This window comes from Gymnoscopelus braueri (genome assembly GCF_963280865.1).
Source record: "Gymnoscopelus braueri genome assembly, chromosome: 7".
Taxonomy (NCBI): Eukaryota; Metazoa; Chordata; class Actinopteri; order Myctophiformes; family Myctophidae; genus Gymnoscopelus; species Gymnoscopelus braueri.
Genome location: NC_137608.1, coordinates 39,470,927 through 39,487,308, shown reverse-complemented (window position 1 = coordinate 39,487,308; position 16,382 = coordinate 39,470,927).

Below are 16,382 nucleotides of genomic sequence, written 5' to 3'. Positions count from 1 at the left end.
TAGAATAAAGAATAAAAATAATACTTTCGTGTGTTATAATTAGATTAGACTATTCTTCCGTTGGATTGTCATCGCGGTTTTCGGTATGTAGCCTATAGTAAAACAGGCCTACAGTAGGGCTATATTTGAAAGGACTGTTGTTTGGACACTGAAAATTAAACGATGGTACCATTTCAGTGGACGGCTGCCAAATGTCATTTCTTTATTTTATATTGTGTTCGTTTTTGTGTAAAATAAAAAAACGAGCTCTGTGCTAAGGACTGCGTGATTAGTTATGACGTTTAGTTGTGTGTGTGTGTGTGTGTGTGTGTGTGTGTGTGTGTGTGTGTGTGTGTGTGTGTGTGTGTGTGTGTGTGTGTGTGTGTGTGTGCAGTGCGCTGAAGCATTGGTTCTCAAAGTGGGGTCCGGGGACCCCCAGGGGTCCTTGAGGGGGTACCAGGGGGTCCCCAGCAAAATGTGTTAATATAGCGTAACAATCATTTTAACCACTTAATCCATATTTTTTTATACTTTGGCTATTCAAAAATAGCAGATATACAAGCTCATAGCGCGGCACATCTGCTATTTTTGAAAAATCGTGAAATGTGTGCAAATCTTTGAATATGTATATATTTTTTAAAGCGAACATTTTAAAGTCAAATCTTTGCTTCTGTGGGGTACCCTGGCACAAAACAATTTCAGATGGGGGGGTCCGTGGCCAAATAAATATCAATCTGGGGGTCCGCGGCAGGCATGAAGAACGCTCTGACCCCACAACTGATGATGATAATGCACCTGGCGATCACAGCGGTGATAACACAGTGCTGCTGCATGTGTTCGGCAGTGAGGAGGAGGGAGCCCGAAATGGAGCCAAAAACAAACATATTTCCATCTAATCCCGGCAAGAAATGTAAAATATGCACCGGGCTTTGCAGTGAAGGCCTGGGCTGCCCCATGCATGCAGTCAGATCAGTTGTATTTGACAGGAACAGCGCGTATATATGAGAAGTAGGCTAATACTGGCCCTGTGTCTGTCTGTCTGTCTGTCTGTCTGTCTGTCTGTCTCGGAATCAACGGGAACTCCTGTCATCTGAGCTGCTTTATCGGCCGCGGGGTTGAACGCGTTCCCCGTTTAGATCAGAGTCCCCCCCCCAAAAAAAAATTAATATAGGCCTACGGACCCCCTCTGAAAATAATCTACAAGATGTGTGTTGTTAAAATGTTACAAAAAAAATTCCAAATGTTTCCACATTTAAAAAAAGAAAATGAATTGAAATTAGCCTATAGGGTTAAAGGGGTTAAACTGATTTTGATGCTATATCAACCAATTTTGCTGGGGACCACCAGGCACCCCCCTCAAGGACCCCTGGCCCCTGAGGGGGATCCCCGGACCCCACTGAAACCACTGGTTTAGATCACAACCTTGGCTCGCTGAAAATGACCACCACCCAAAATATAGGCTACATCGTTAAAACATGCAGGCAACATTGGTAGTGTTGTTCATTAATGTATATGCTAGCTATAACAGTAGCCTTAGCCTATAATAGTTCTAAAATATCAGTCGCTTTGTGTTTTTACCAATGGCTATATGCATGCGTGTGTAAAGACGAAAGGAATAAATGCTGACGGGCAACTGCTGAAATAACAATAGCCTAATTGGATTTATTTTCTGATGTTTTCCATTTCATGTTTTTTTTCCTGGATATTATTAGCGTATTTTAAATGCTATAGGCCTCGGCTAATACTTTTAAAAGGAGCTACCATCCAGACACCATCAAACATTTTAATTCCAAGATCTATCTGGAGGACAAAATTAGGTTAACCTATTCTGCTCAAATTAACGAATAGGCTGCAAATCACACGGTGCCACGTTCACGTGTCGGTGCGATTTTTTAGATTGTCTAAACCTATAGACAGGCTACTGTTTTAAAATGATCTCACTGACTGCGCACTAATGGAGACAAAGCTAAACGAGCCTATGCATTTTAAGGTCAACACACCATGATAACGAATGTGGTCATTCTGCTCAATAATAGTAATAATAATAATAATAATAATAAAAATTAAATAATAATAATAATAATAATAATAACAATTAAATAATAATAATAATAATAATACAAATAATTATAATAGTAATTAAATAATAATAATAAAAACAATAATAATAATAATAATAATAATAATAATAACAATAATAATAATAATAATATAATAAGAATGAGAATAAGAATAAGAATTAGAATAAGAATGTAATAATTTATTCCATGGCCTACTGCTGACAAAAAAATAATATATAAACTGGTTTATGTAGGCTATATTTTAAATAATTCGACACATATTGAAGAGGCAGATGAGAAAAGGTTTTTAATCATGTGCAACACCTTTGTGCTGCTATTTACCTCGTATCCATAGTGCACAGGCCTGTGTGTTTGTGACATCCTTTGTGAAGCAGCATCAAGCCTATATGACCTGTAGCCTAGATTGGAACACAGAGAATAGATTGTTGGCTGTGTTGCTCGCGTTGCCCTCTGCTGGCCCGTGGGGGGAATATAAGAAAAAGGCAAAACATTTGATCTACAAGCTCACAACACCTGGCAACGCCAGGCAATGTGATCTTGTAGATCTGCTATTTTCACAATATTTATCTGTTCAAATATTTGACCCCAGTTCAAGTATTTGAAGCATCTAAAGAAGGGGATTGAAGAATAAAACAATAACTGACTAAACAGGCTTGAACGTAGGTATGGTATGTAATCTTATAGCTGCCACACCATTCTGCAGGTTATCTTACCCTATCCAGGGGTTCTCAACCTGTGGGTCGGGACCCCCAGGGGGGTCCCCACATGATTCGGTCCCCAGATGGCAGTAAAAGTGACAATTTAAGGGTTTTAAGAACTATGTAATCCCTAAAAGAAAAGAGAGAAAAGAAAAATAGCATTGCTGCATTAAAAGTAATCAAACAAACCATACTATAAAAACTGCTAAAACATTGGCCAAATTGTCAAATAATATATGAAAGAGGCAAAAATTGTGAAAATAGCAGATCTACAAGCTCACAATGTCTCACGTGTGAGCTTGTAGATCGGCTATTTCCACAATATTTATCTGTGGTGGAACCGAGTCAAACTAAATTGCTGAGCAATTTATTCACACAAAGTGAGGCAAGTGGCCTCATTCACCAATTACAGACAAGCTCAACGGCGCGAATGAAGGGGACCGACAATCTGTAAGCCTATTGGCTTAATCAATAAATCAATCTAATAAATGTGGCCCGCGGTGTTTAATGGGCCTCTACGTGATGACCCCCCCCCACACACACACACACACACACACACACCCTCTGTAACGAAGAAAAATCATTCAGCAGGTGTGCAGTGTGGGTGTTGTTGCGCCCATAACAGGCCCAAAACATAAAGCACATACCTTTTAAGCCAATGGTTCTCAAACTTTAAAATGTCAAAGACCCCCCTTAACTCTGACAGTATACAAATGGAACCAAATGGACCCGTTACTGTCAGAGTTACAGACTTGTAGGGGTCCATTTATAACCCCCTCAAGGAACCATGGACCACACTTTGAGAACCACTGTTTATAAGCAACCATTCTTATTGCATCCAGCATAAAGGTAAGATCAGATGTCATTATAATGCAGTCAATATGTATTGTGCTGGTGAAAATCTGCTTTTAAAAAAAAAGAAAAAAGTTAATTGACCCTGAATGATGATAACGAAATAATGTGAAGGAAATAGTCATCCAAGTTTGGGATAACGATAACAATCAACCAAAAACGGCGGCAGGATATTTTCTTTTCTTTTTCAAACTTGAATGATCGGTTTAAATATTGTTTACCATATTGTATCGAAAACGTTGAGAAAATAGTTTCTCCTTTTGACGTGAAACTTATCGTAACGAGTCACGACTAATATGCACAAGTTTGAGACGTCACTGCATTAGGATAACTTTTTCTATTATTTTATTTCCGTTAGCTTATTTATTTATTTAATTAACCATAACCTCTGCATATAGATATAAGTTATTTGAATGGCAGTCACAAATAAATCGTTTGAAACTAAACCAGAATAATTATTAAATCGAATTCAGATTTCGTTTAATTAATTTTAGAGTAATCTTTTCATAAACAATAGCCTACATATTGTCATAGGTAACTTGACCAGGGAGGGGAGTAGCCTACTGTTAACTCATTATTCATGAGCATCACAGCATCATTAATTAATTAGAATTTCCTTAAGAAATGCTGTTGGCCAGGCTATAAGCCCCAGGGTTTCAAAAATAACTAATAAATAAATACATTAAATAAATACCCTAAAATGTGGTAGAATAGGCTACGACGAGAATGCCTCAAAATGGACCAGCTATTAGGACTTTGATCTTGTTGTGATGTTAATCTGATATTGGATACTGATAATGTTTCAATTATGCATAAACAAAAACGGACTAATGACCTGTATTTAACATTCTTTAATGAGGAGTAACTCAACACACCAAAGACATAATGGTGTAGTCTATTATAGTCTATAGTCTAAATTGCAGCGGTGGAGGTCGGACTTTGTCAGTTAACTCACTTTGATCTTTTAATGAGTGTTTCTAAAACGCTTTAAGCTCTCCATGATGCTTCTGTAAAAAGCGTGTACAGCAAACATACAGTCTGTCTTGTTTTCTCAGCCCGACGTGCAGTTGAACACCTTCAAAAAGCTTGCAATCGAGTAGAAATGATAGCCTATAGCACAGACATGTTATATTAAATTAAATTATTTTCAGTCAAATGGATCAAACAGGCCTAGGGAGGCTATTTGATAAAGTGGAGCTCCTTCATTCTTTTTTTCTTTCTTCTTTTTAAATTTCAAGCCTTTACATTCCCACGTGAATAGCCTAACTTAAAATAGCGTCCGAATGGCTTTTGTTTTCACGTGAAATTCCAGGCGAATCGTTTATCTGGTCAATTCAGGGTGACCCTGAGACCCTGACCAGTAGAGGAGCACCAGAGACGCTTATTGAAGGTGAGGTGAGATTTGCCCCCCCAGCATCACTATTGCAGACAAACTATACTTTATATATATATATATATAATATGTATATATATGTGGATACAGGATACAGTAGGTGCACTAAAGGGACATCTGGGCACCTCGATGTAAAATTGGCTATTTTGTCCAAAATGTTAAAAAATATATATTTGAAAAATTGTGTCATGTAAAGTATACATGACATGAACATGCACGGTAAGCCTACATCATTATCAGACTATCCTTCAACTTCTTATTTATGGCCCAAAATGACTGGATATACAGGTTTTGTAGCAATTTGTGGCAATTGTAGAAATATTAGACCTTAATTGTCGAATGTTTAAGCATGTTCAAATCATGTATACTTCACTTTACTTAAGACCATTTTTCTAATATTCTATTTTTTAACATTTTGGACAAAATAGCCAATTTTACATCGAGGTGCCCAGATGTCCCTAGTGCCCACCTATCCTGTTATATATAATCTACGTGTTGCATGCGTTAAAGTGTTTACTTTAGGCGTACTTTTTAGTCAGTACAGTACAGCAAACATGGAATGATTGCATAGTGAGAATGGGCTATAGGCTATATTTTCTGCTGGTTGATCAAAAGCTATACCATTATGTGACAAAACAAATGCTGGTCCACCCTATAGGCCTGGTGTATTAGATCAGGGCTCCCAATTGGCTTATTATGGGCCCTTAGATAACAAATATAGGAAATAAAATAAAAATAATAATGATGCAAAAACAATATTTTGACTTTAAATGAATATGTTATGTCTTAAATGTAGGCCTACGAGTACTATGTATTATTTACTATTGCAAGGGCAAACTTTCATAATGTATTGGTGCTTTCTTATAGGCTTGTACATTAATTTGAGCTCACTCCCATGCATTGATCTGAACTTTCTTGCATAGACCTCTATAGCCTTGGATCAAGACTGACTTTCTGACTTTTACTTAAACGTAAAACTCGATAAAATACATCTACGATAGTCTTGATCCAAAGCTAGCATAGACCCAATGCACTTAACACAGTGTGTACGGAGCTTTTTTACCCCCCCAACCCCCACCACACCCCACTCCTCCCCTCAAATATTCTTTTGCCTTTTCTCCCAAAAACAGTCTTTCTCATCTTACTGAGACCTCTGGGAATGTCACGGCCAAATAACTCCAGCAGCGGGATAATACCAACAGAACCCAAGGAGCCAGGTAAAGTAACACACCACTGTCTGCTCACTGCTGGCTTTGTTTATGTTTTGATGTGCTGGATTGATCGGTTTTCTTTTTTCTCCCTCTCAAATGTACTGAGTTCTTGACATAATGGCTGACAGTAGGCTTATACTGTATGTCAAAGTCTGCTGTGAAGGTGAAAATTATCTAACATAATTTGATCTGTCTGTAAACACTTGAAGTTGAAGTTATGTGGGATAGGATCTGAATTTCTAACACCAAGAAAGAAATCCAGAGTAGACTACTTCAAATTAACACTAGTCATAATTTCTCAGCAAAGACATTTAGAGAGCGTGTGTCATTATTAGTGGTATAGCCTACTATATTCTTCCAAAGGTTTCTATTGTTGGATGAAGAGAAAGAAAGAAAGATCAATTGACAGATACATTTAAATTGTCAAAATAATTTAAAGCTGGTGTTTTGTCTATTTTGCTGTTACACTGTAATCTGTATAATAATACAGAATTAATAACTTCATTTTAAATGCAATGTTTTGGTCTAAGAGTGGAATCTTGTATGATTCATAATAAGGAACAGATGCAAGCAAATTATGTGCAAATCAACTTGAGTAGTCATACTCAAGTCATATCAGTGAATGTTCAAATGAACATCGTCATGTACGTACAGTAATATAGTCAGCAAACAACTACAACAATAACGTAAAGCCATGAAAGTTGAACTATCCCATCATGAAAAATGACTAAAATTGTAGTAAACATGGCCACATTACTACAGTATCAGTCATTACATTTGACTTTATACTTTCTTTTAATAGACCAGAAGATTCAGGGTCAGGGATACTCATTTTGACAGCATTACTCATCAAGATTCCTCTTTGCAAACATAGCCAAAACGTCAATTCCTGCAGTTTAAGAAACCCAGTGAACATAGCCTGAAAATATGGAGCACTGTGGGACACGTCAGGTTATCCAGGATGCAGATATATTTACACACCTGGTCCAGTCATTCATGTTTGCAGCTCTTGGTAACCCACCACTACTCAACACTTTTATGGACTGTGTATTATACCTGAGGCTGGGATTCCTTTATCTGAATTACAATGTCATCCCCTGGTGGACGTTCACACACATTACACCCGGTTGTGCTTCTTTAAACCATAAAAAAATCCCCAAATACCATTTAGATCGCCAATGTTGTAGCGCAGGGGTCTTCAACATTTTCCAGTCCAAGGACCCCCTAAGCTGAGAGAGAGAGAGAGAGAGAAGAAGCAGGGACCCCCAACACCTAATATTGTATAAAATAATGCTGCAGATTAAACTTCTTCATAGTAGATAGCTTCATAGACTTGTTTGACAGCACTATCATGTTGTATAAATTAATGTTTGTTTATTATTTTTACACATTAGCTTCTCTGTTAATTCATGTTAATGTGTATTTTCAGACATTTAACCACTTGAAGCCTCAATACTAAACTTGACCATTGGCTCTGTACTTGGTTTGCTCTTTTTCCCCGCTACCCCAAAAACTCTTTGCCAAACTCTTTGCCACTCTTTGCCAAAAATAGCAGATCTGCAAGCACAGAACGCCTCGCAGCGTGAGGCGTTGTGTGCTTGTAGATCTGCTATTTTTGGCTAATGTTTCCCTCATTCCCCATCACACAAAAATTTGGAGGACCCCCTGTTGAAGACCCCCTGTTGTAGAGAATTAACAGTACAGATTTGAATAATTGTAACAGCATTAGTTAGATTTATCTTTCACTTAATTTCATAACTCTTGATATTTCCAAGTGATTTACAGCCAGAATGAAGTAGTATCAATGATTATGCTTTTAGTATACAGTTATACACAGTAATTCGTCTTTTTTTCTTGTGCATGTCATTGTTCTGTAACGTAATGTTTTTCATATGTACATGTGAGGCATTTCAATTGTTTCGCTCATATTCATTGTTTTATTATATTGTAGAAATTGCTTTCATGCTATATAAACAGTTGTCACTTAATATTTAACAGAAATGTTGGTATAGGGTTTACCAACAATCTCATACTTACTCGTGTGCTAGTGTAGAAACTAAAGAAAGAAAGAAAGAAAGCATACCTTTTTGCAATGGGCTACCCAGATTATAAAAATAAACCAAATTAATTATGTCACATTCTCTAAGCATTTGGATCCATATATTTATCATCATCATTATATGGAATATTTAAATCCTATCTCAAGATGATGAGAATCCATATTATACTGTAATAAAAGAATAGTATGAAAGCGTAAAGATATTGAACAAAATGAATTTAATTTGAGGCAACCAGAGGAACTTTCTACCTCACTTTTATCAGTGTGTGTCAGGCTGTGCGTGCGTGTGTGTGTGTGTGTGTGTGTGTGTGTGTGTGTGTGTGTGTGTGTGTGTGTGTGTGTGTGTGTGTGTGTGTGTGTGTGTGTGTGTGTGTGTGTGTGTGTGTGTGTGTGTGTGTGTGTGTTGAACATTTCAAAAGGAAAAGATAGTGACATCCATTTAAAACTAAAGTTTGGTTTTATATATCATGTAATAAAAAAGTGCAACGAAAACAATAACTTTCTCTTTGCAGTGCTACTTTCCTTGTTTGTATTGACAGTATTAATTTGATATGCTCTAAGATGAAACGCCTCCCCACCCACCAAGTCTTGACAAGGTTAATGTAAAATGATTTATGAAGACAAAACTAAAAATATTTTTCCTTCACAAATGCACACCTCCAAAACATTTAAAATGATCAAAGCTGGCAACAGATGAAACAGTTGAATCCAAGAATAACTGAGAAAAAAGGCTTTCATGTGGCATCTCCAGGGATCTCCCATACCCCTGTTTTACTTAACAGACACAAACACTTGGCAAAACAAGGTCTTCATTTAAATGGTTTCCAAATCCAGACACATCAGTCATTTCAAAATAAAAGTATGTCACCAATTTCCTCTTAACACACACTATGTCTATGTGTCTCTCTTCAGCTGTTGGGAGATGATTAAGATGCAATTATCGTCAGACACTTCAAGCCTTTCATAAACATATTTCTCCAGCTAAGAAATCTACATTGCACATTTCAAGGTGTCGAGTGTAGGGCGGGATGTATAGCGAGACACCATCTGGACAAAGTTGCTCACAGAGAAAAAGGGAAGTTGCGTCTGTAAGTGGAAGATGATAGGGCAGCACAGAGCATACACAGCTGAAACAATCGAGAGTTCATAAAACAAACATTTGTTCATCGGAGCACAACAAGGGGATGGGAATTATACCCTTCATGTGGCATAAATTTGCAGCAGGGACATGGAGCTATGATGTTGTATTGTATTGTACTGTAACATGTGACCTGTTTTTATCATTAGCAAAAAGCGCCTCGGCCCAGGCAAGATTTGCAGTGCCTTTCAGCGGACGATCATGTTATTCATTGGATTTGTCTTCAGAAAAATAATGTTTCCCTTGATAGAAAGCAAGGCTGCAGGAGGCCAAGTGCATGATTTTAGGATGCGTGCCATCAACAACAAGCACAGGCCCTCGCTGCCCATTCCTCATGTGGAATGGATAAATTCTCCCTCCGCTGTCTAAATTGCATGTGGCCGCAGATTTCGTGGCTAAAGTAGAGAGAGAGAAATTCTGAATAGATCTACATACTGGCTATGTCACAGAACTACAATTTAATATCTACATAACTATAGCAAAACACCAGTCTGGAGAATCATCTAGTATGTATAGTGACCAGCATTAATCCTAAGTACATATATGCAGTAATGTACACCAGAGCCATTTAAATGAGCACCATGTGGCCACTGATATACTGACCAAACATAATAATAAAGAAATTATTTGCCATAGAAGACATGTTTTAAAGAAACTTAAACAAAACAGGCAAATGGCAATAAAACGGCATCAGTTTCAGACATAACTCATTCAACTTTGGTGGTGACCATTACAAAATGCTCAGGCATACTTGTGCATGTGTGTTCCTTTCTCACACAGACACACACACACACACACACACACACACACACACACACACACACACACACACACACACACACACACACACACACACACACACACACACTATATATATATATATATACTATATATATATATACATATATATATATATATATATATATATATATATATATATACTTGTGCATGTGTGTTCCTTTCTCACACAGACACACACACACACACACACACACACACACACACACACACACACACACACACACTATATATATATATATATATATATATATATATATATATAGCGTATGCGCACGTGTGCACGCGCACTCAGCACATATATGAATGTAAGTGTGTCATTAATAGGCTGCACTTCAGAGAAAAGGTTTGAGATCCTCCAGATGTTTTGCAGCTGGATGGATCTGGTAGTGAAGATCTAGACAGCGTCTGTCACAAGCTAGCATTTCTAATCTGTCCTGAACATTAGGCAGAGAATGCTACAAGGCAAGCCCATTGCTAGCAGCAGCACATGCGGCTCTGTACACAATATGCTCAACATGCTAACCACACAGAACAATAGGTTCTGGAGTTGGGATTATTTGTCAGCTCCAAACAAAACAGGAAATGTCAAATTTGATCTTTAAATTTGACATTGAATTTGATTTTTAAATCACAAAATGGTAGATACAACACTGAAGTTATTTTATCTTCAGTAGTGTATCAGTATTTGCACTCTTGTAACTGAGAGTGCAAACATTTACCCTAAAGGTAAAAAAAAAAAAAGTAGTAAACTTAACCACTTGAACCCCAAGCATCCCTATTCTGGGGGGAACATTCACCAAAAAATAGCTGACCTACAAGCTCACAACACGTTGCAACACGATGTGTTGCAGCGGTGGAAAAAGTATTCAAATGTTTTACTTAAGTAAAAGTATCAATACTGTATTGTAGAAGTACTCTGTTTCAAGTAAAGGTCTGGAATTCAAAATTTACTTGAGTAAAAGTACAAAAGTATTGGTATCAAAATGTACTTAAAGGGATACTTCACTTTCGGCGGGGGGAAACATTTAAAAAATATATTAAAAATAAATGAAAAAAGTAATGGAAAATTCATGGCCCCCTCACGCATTAGAGTGTCCTACTAATGTGTGAGGGGGCCTTTATTTTGCCATAACTTCTTTCATTTTTTTAAAATATTTATTTTTAATGTTTATTTTATGTGAAAGTGAAATATCCCTTTAAAGTACCAAAAGAAAAGGAAAAAGGTTTGAAAATAGCAGATCTAGAATCTCACAACGTTTGTTTTATATACTGAATGAAACCTTGTATTTGTCATACAGCTGATGAACTTTCACAAAGCAAATCAAAGGCTGATGGGCTAAATGAAGTTATTAGGGTAGAATGCCTGGGGCAAAGAGAACAGGGCTTTGAACTAAGGGGTCTCAGGGTGCTTAGTGAGGTCACACACCCCAGCAGAACAAACATCACAAGAGCCCTGGTCAAGGAGGATGATTAGATTCCTAAAACCTCTCTCAAATGGAGGTCAGTTCAGTATAGTACTACTGTGCAATATTATAAGGTAAAAACATTTCCCACAATGCTGCAACCAACCCTAACGCACTATATATAAAACACAGGGGAGCCAATCTTTAAATACAATGTTGTGAATGAGTTAATCAACCAATACTGACTCAAGTTACCTACTTACATTACTACATAAACTGCGTATCAATACACTAATCATCATTTGTCAATATACTTCAAATTGTGGATATTTCATTTCTGTATCAATACTCAAATACAGTCGCTGAAGTGCCACATACACAGTCTGCTTAGTTTTTCACTGTTTCTTCAGCCACAAGTGGTACTATTTAATGTTTCTGTAATGCTAAAAAAGATATATTATGGACCAAAAACATCTCAAATGGCTACCACTGTATTAAAACATAATGCAAAAAGAAAAGTCTTTAAATGGCTATCACTGTATTCAAGAACAACAAGGTGTTTCAGTAACACTCTTGAGTTTGTATGACTATATAATGTGTAACGCTCCTCCTTCGGTGTGAGATGGGAATAACTCCCAAGTTAACCTGACCTTGATGGTCTCTAGATATTTCCCCTTCCTGGGTTCATGTAGCCTAGTAACCAGCCGGGGCCAACCCCATGCCCTGTGAACTGACCCTGTCCTCCCTCTGGAGATTTGAAAGGAAAAAGAAAACCCAATCCTCTCGGGAGCCTCTCCGACTAACAAGAAAACCCGCTCGCCCGAATCTCTCAGAACTGGCTGTGTTTTCCCAATGGACCACTTTCAGCTTAATAAACATCTTAACCAGCCAGCGGTCCCACGGGGGCTGCTGGGAAATCCTCTGGGCAGCCCAGAGCTCAGGGGCTGGCCCTTTATTGCATCCAGGTGGCTGTTAAAAAATGCTGGCCGGCCATAAATGTCCAATAAAATGCATATGGCACCTCCAAGGGTGGACAGGGTCAGCGCACCTGTCTGTGTATGAAGGCTCCCTCCCAACTTCCATGTCCTCTCACATCAGTTTGAGACCCCCCCCCCACCATGCCAGCCATGTCCCTGTACACCGACAGCTGGTAGCATGAAACCCTCCCCAAGGTGTTTGTATGTGTGTATACCGTATATATTTGTATATTTTTCATATTCAATAATTGTACACCAGATGTCTACAAGAATCAAAACACGTTCTCTTCTTCCAGCCTGACCCACTGAGAGGCTGTCCACCCACCTAGGGATTCCAAATATTCAGTATCACCCACCCAAAATCAATTTGTTAACCACAAGAGGTTAACTATATACGTGATCATTTTTAGGTTCCACAATAACTTATTGTTAGTCAATATTTGAAAGCAACACGGAATGGTATCAGATCAAGCACACCTTGAAAAAAAAAAATGCCGTTGGTACAACATGATACAACATACCAAGTTTTCTTCTTTTTATGCACATGTACATTTGAATTGATGATGCTTTTTTTTAATTCTCTTTTTGCCCTCTCTTTTCTTTAAATATTTTTACGTCATCATTATTCTATTATTGTTATTACCTATGCTGCTGCATTGTCTGAAGGAAGCCGAACCAAAATAAGTTCTTACTCTTATGTACCTGTAAACAAGATAGTACAATAAACAACAATAAAGTACAACCTTGAACCTTGGCCATTCACGATGAGAGCTGAGGTGTGTCTCAACAAATCTGCTTCCACCATTCAGAGTGTGAGGAATGTCCTGCAGGCAGGATAGATGAATAGAGTTGCTTAAAGTGCCAAACAGTTTTGTACAAAATGTAAAACAAAAAAAATAATAATGTGCAAACATCATGAGTGGTATTGTTGCCATAATACATATTCAGGGACGTTTTTTTTTACAAATGTATTTATTTTCGATATATCAAGCAGCAAGATTGCTTGTTAAGTGTCCTATCCAATCACCACAGCCTTGTTTATGGCCACTTCTCACATAGAAGACCAGTGGCAGCAAGTTCCCTTCATCTGTCCAAAAAAGTGGGTGCTAGCTGTCCTACTAGGCCCCTAGTTAATTGTCCCTCAGGTTGTGGAGAGGCCTGGATGGTGTATTGGGCCTTTGATCTGACTTGAAAGGAGTTAATTGATTTCTGTGTTGCAGGCACTTTATGTTGTAGCCTACTTTCCCAAGAGAGAGAGAAAAAAAGAAAAAGATTCTTACTGGTCATCTCACAACATGTGGAGAAAAATCCAGGAGAAAGAGAGAGAGAGAGAATGGGAGAGAGAGGGAGGGGATGAAGAAAGAGATCACCTCACACCCTGCTCCATCCTTGCTCAATTACAATAATTTGACTCACATGGCCGTGGTCGCTCGCTGCAGCATACAGAGAAGGAGAGAGAGAGAGAGAGAGAGAGAGAGAGAGAGAGAGAGAGAGAGAGAGAGAGAGAGGAGAGCCGCTCCTCTGTGGGGGAGGAGGGGGGGAGGGGGGTGTCCCAGCACTGAGAGATAACTCATCTCTACTTTCTGGCTGAGGTAAGACAAGAGCGTTTTGATGTGCTGCTGTTCCCCCACGGAGCTCAGTTGGGGCTTGTTAAGGTAGCATGGAGGGGAAGACCACACGTTCAACCTCCCACTTAAAGTCTCATTGAGACTCTCCACCATGAGATGACATCACTACACCACGAGAGAGTGTGAGAGAGAGAGAGAGAGAGAGAGAGAGAGAGAGAGAGAGGGTGGGGGGCTTCTAAAGTTCACTGATAAGCTAAGTGAGTCCGTCTCTGTCAAAATGGCTTCAGATACATCAGGGGAGAAATACAGAAATGATGCATGGCACGCATAGTTTGCCGCTGATCCCTGGTCTGCCAATAGAATCATGAATCATTCTAGAATAAGATGTAGTCGCAGTCTTCACATCCTTGTGGAATAACAGTTGCCTCCATGTGTGAAGATCAAGTAACGGATCTGTTATATCACCTGCCTGCCAGTCTATATACTATGGATCTAGGGTCTGCGCCTTGACTTTGACAGGTCCCCTGTCTTAACTCCTTCACCTCTCTCTCTCTCTCTGGTCAGCCCAGCTCATAGGGGAAGCAGGGCCTGTCAGAGGCTAGAGTGGCAGGCTAAGCCTGTCTTAACACAGCACCTCAAACCACCTCATAAATACAGGCTTCCTTTTCCAATTTCCAAGCGGCCCATCCACCTCTGTCTACATGCTTACACACCGCTCCATGTCATGCTTCAGGGGTGTGAGTTTAAAAATGACCATGAGACATCTGGCAGGGCCTCGCTTAGGGCGGGGCTTTGATGTGCTGCTTGCTGCTCGCTCTGCAGCTCAGCCCCCACTTCAGTATGAAGCCAAATCCTCCTCCCATGTAACGCTAGTAGTGACTAGAGGAATACGAAGAGAAGGCCTTCTGTGGAGGAGATAGCGAGGAGGGAGTTTAAAAAAAAAGTTGCTTGGGAACGAACGGGTCAACAATAACGTGCGACGCACAACAACGGGCCCAGAAGTCCTTCGCTAAGTACACATGTGAATAAGTCTTGCCTTAGTTAACCCATTAAGACCCGGAACGCATCTGTCATTTCTTTTTATTTCTTTGGCTATTAAAAAAATTGCTGATATACAAGCTCATAGCGCGGCACTGAGTGCTGTAGATCTGAGCTTGTAGATCTGCTATTTTAGAAAAATATTTGCAAATCGTTGAATAGAACATTTTTTACTCAAATCTTTGCTTCATGGGGGTAACTGGAACTTAATATTTTGAGATGGGGGTCGGCAGCCAAATACATATAATTTTGGGGGTCCTTGACATGAAAAGGTTTGAGCACCACTGATATAGAAACATACGTTTTTCAAAAAACTGTTAGGATTTAGAAGACATTTGTAGAATCCTCAGAAGCAAAGATTTGAGTCACAAATGTTTGCTTTAAATATATATATATTCAAAGATTTGCACACAGTTTTACAAAAAAAAGCAGATCTACAAGCTCGTAGATTGTAAATCTGCTATTTTTGAATAGCCCACAGAAATCTTAAAATGACACAGATGCATTCCCGGGCTCAATGGGTTAATGCATGGCCTTCGTGTAATAGGGACAAAATGAAGGCCTTTGCCATTTTCCATTTTTACAATGTGGTCTCTCTGAATATCATTATTATTTTCTATATCATAAAGTGGAACCGATGGGAAAGTGAAACCATGTGAGCCAGCTTTTTGATGGGCTGGGCACGGCTCCTAAGGGCGTTGTGGTTCCCAGAGCTAGATTGCACGGTGCCCATCTGGTGGGTTTGGCTAGTGCTGCAGCAGTTTGTCCAATGCAAAACTCTCTACTTGGCATTTAGCTACAGCCTAAACGGCACAACATCTGAACTGCAGAGCAACAACCACACTACCTGGAGTGAGTCCATGTCAGCTATTCATAAATAACTCGAAAAGTCTGAATTATGGAATATACTGTAGTCAGTGGTGTAAAGTAACTAAGTACATGTACTCAAGTACTGTCCTTAAGTAAAACATTTTGGTATTTACTGGAGAATTTCCAAATTTCTTTACTTTTACCTCTACTCCACTACATCTCAAGAGTCAAATATTGTACTTTTACTCAACTACAATTTTTAAAAAACTTTAGCTCTAACTTCAGCTCTATATACATTTCGGGCCATTTGAAAATAGCCGATTTACAAGCTCACAATGTGTCGCTATGTGACACATCGTGAGCTTGTAAATCGG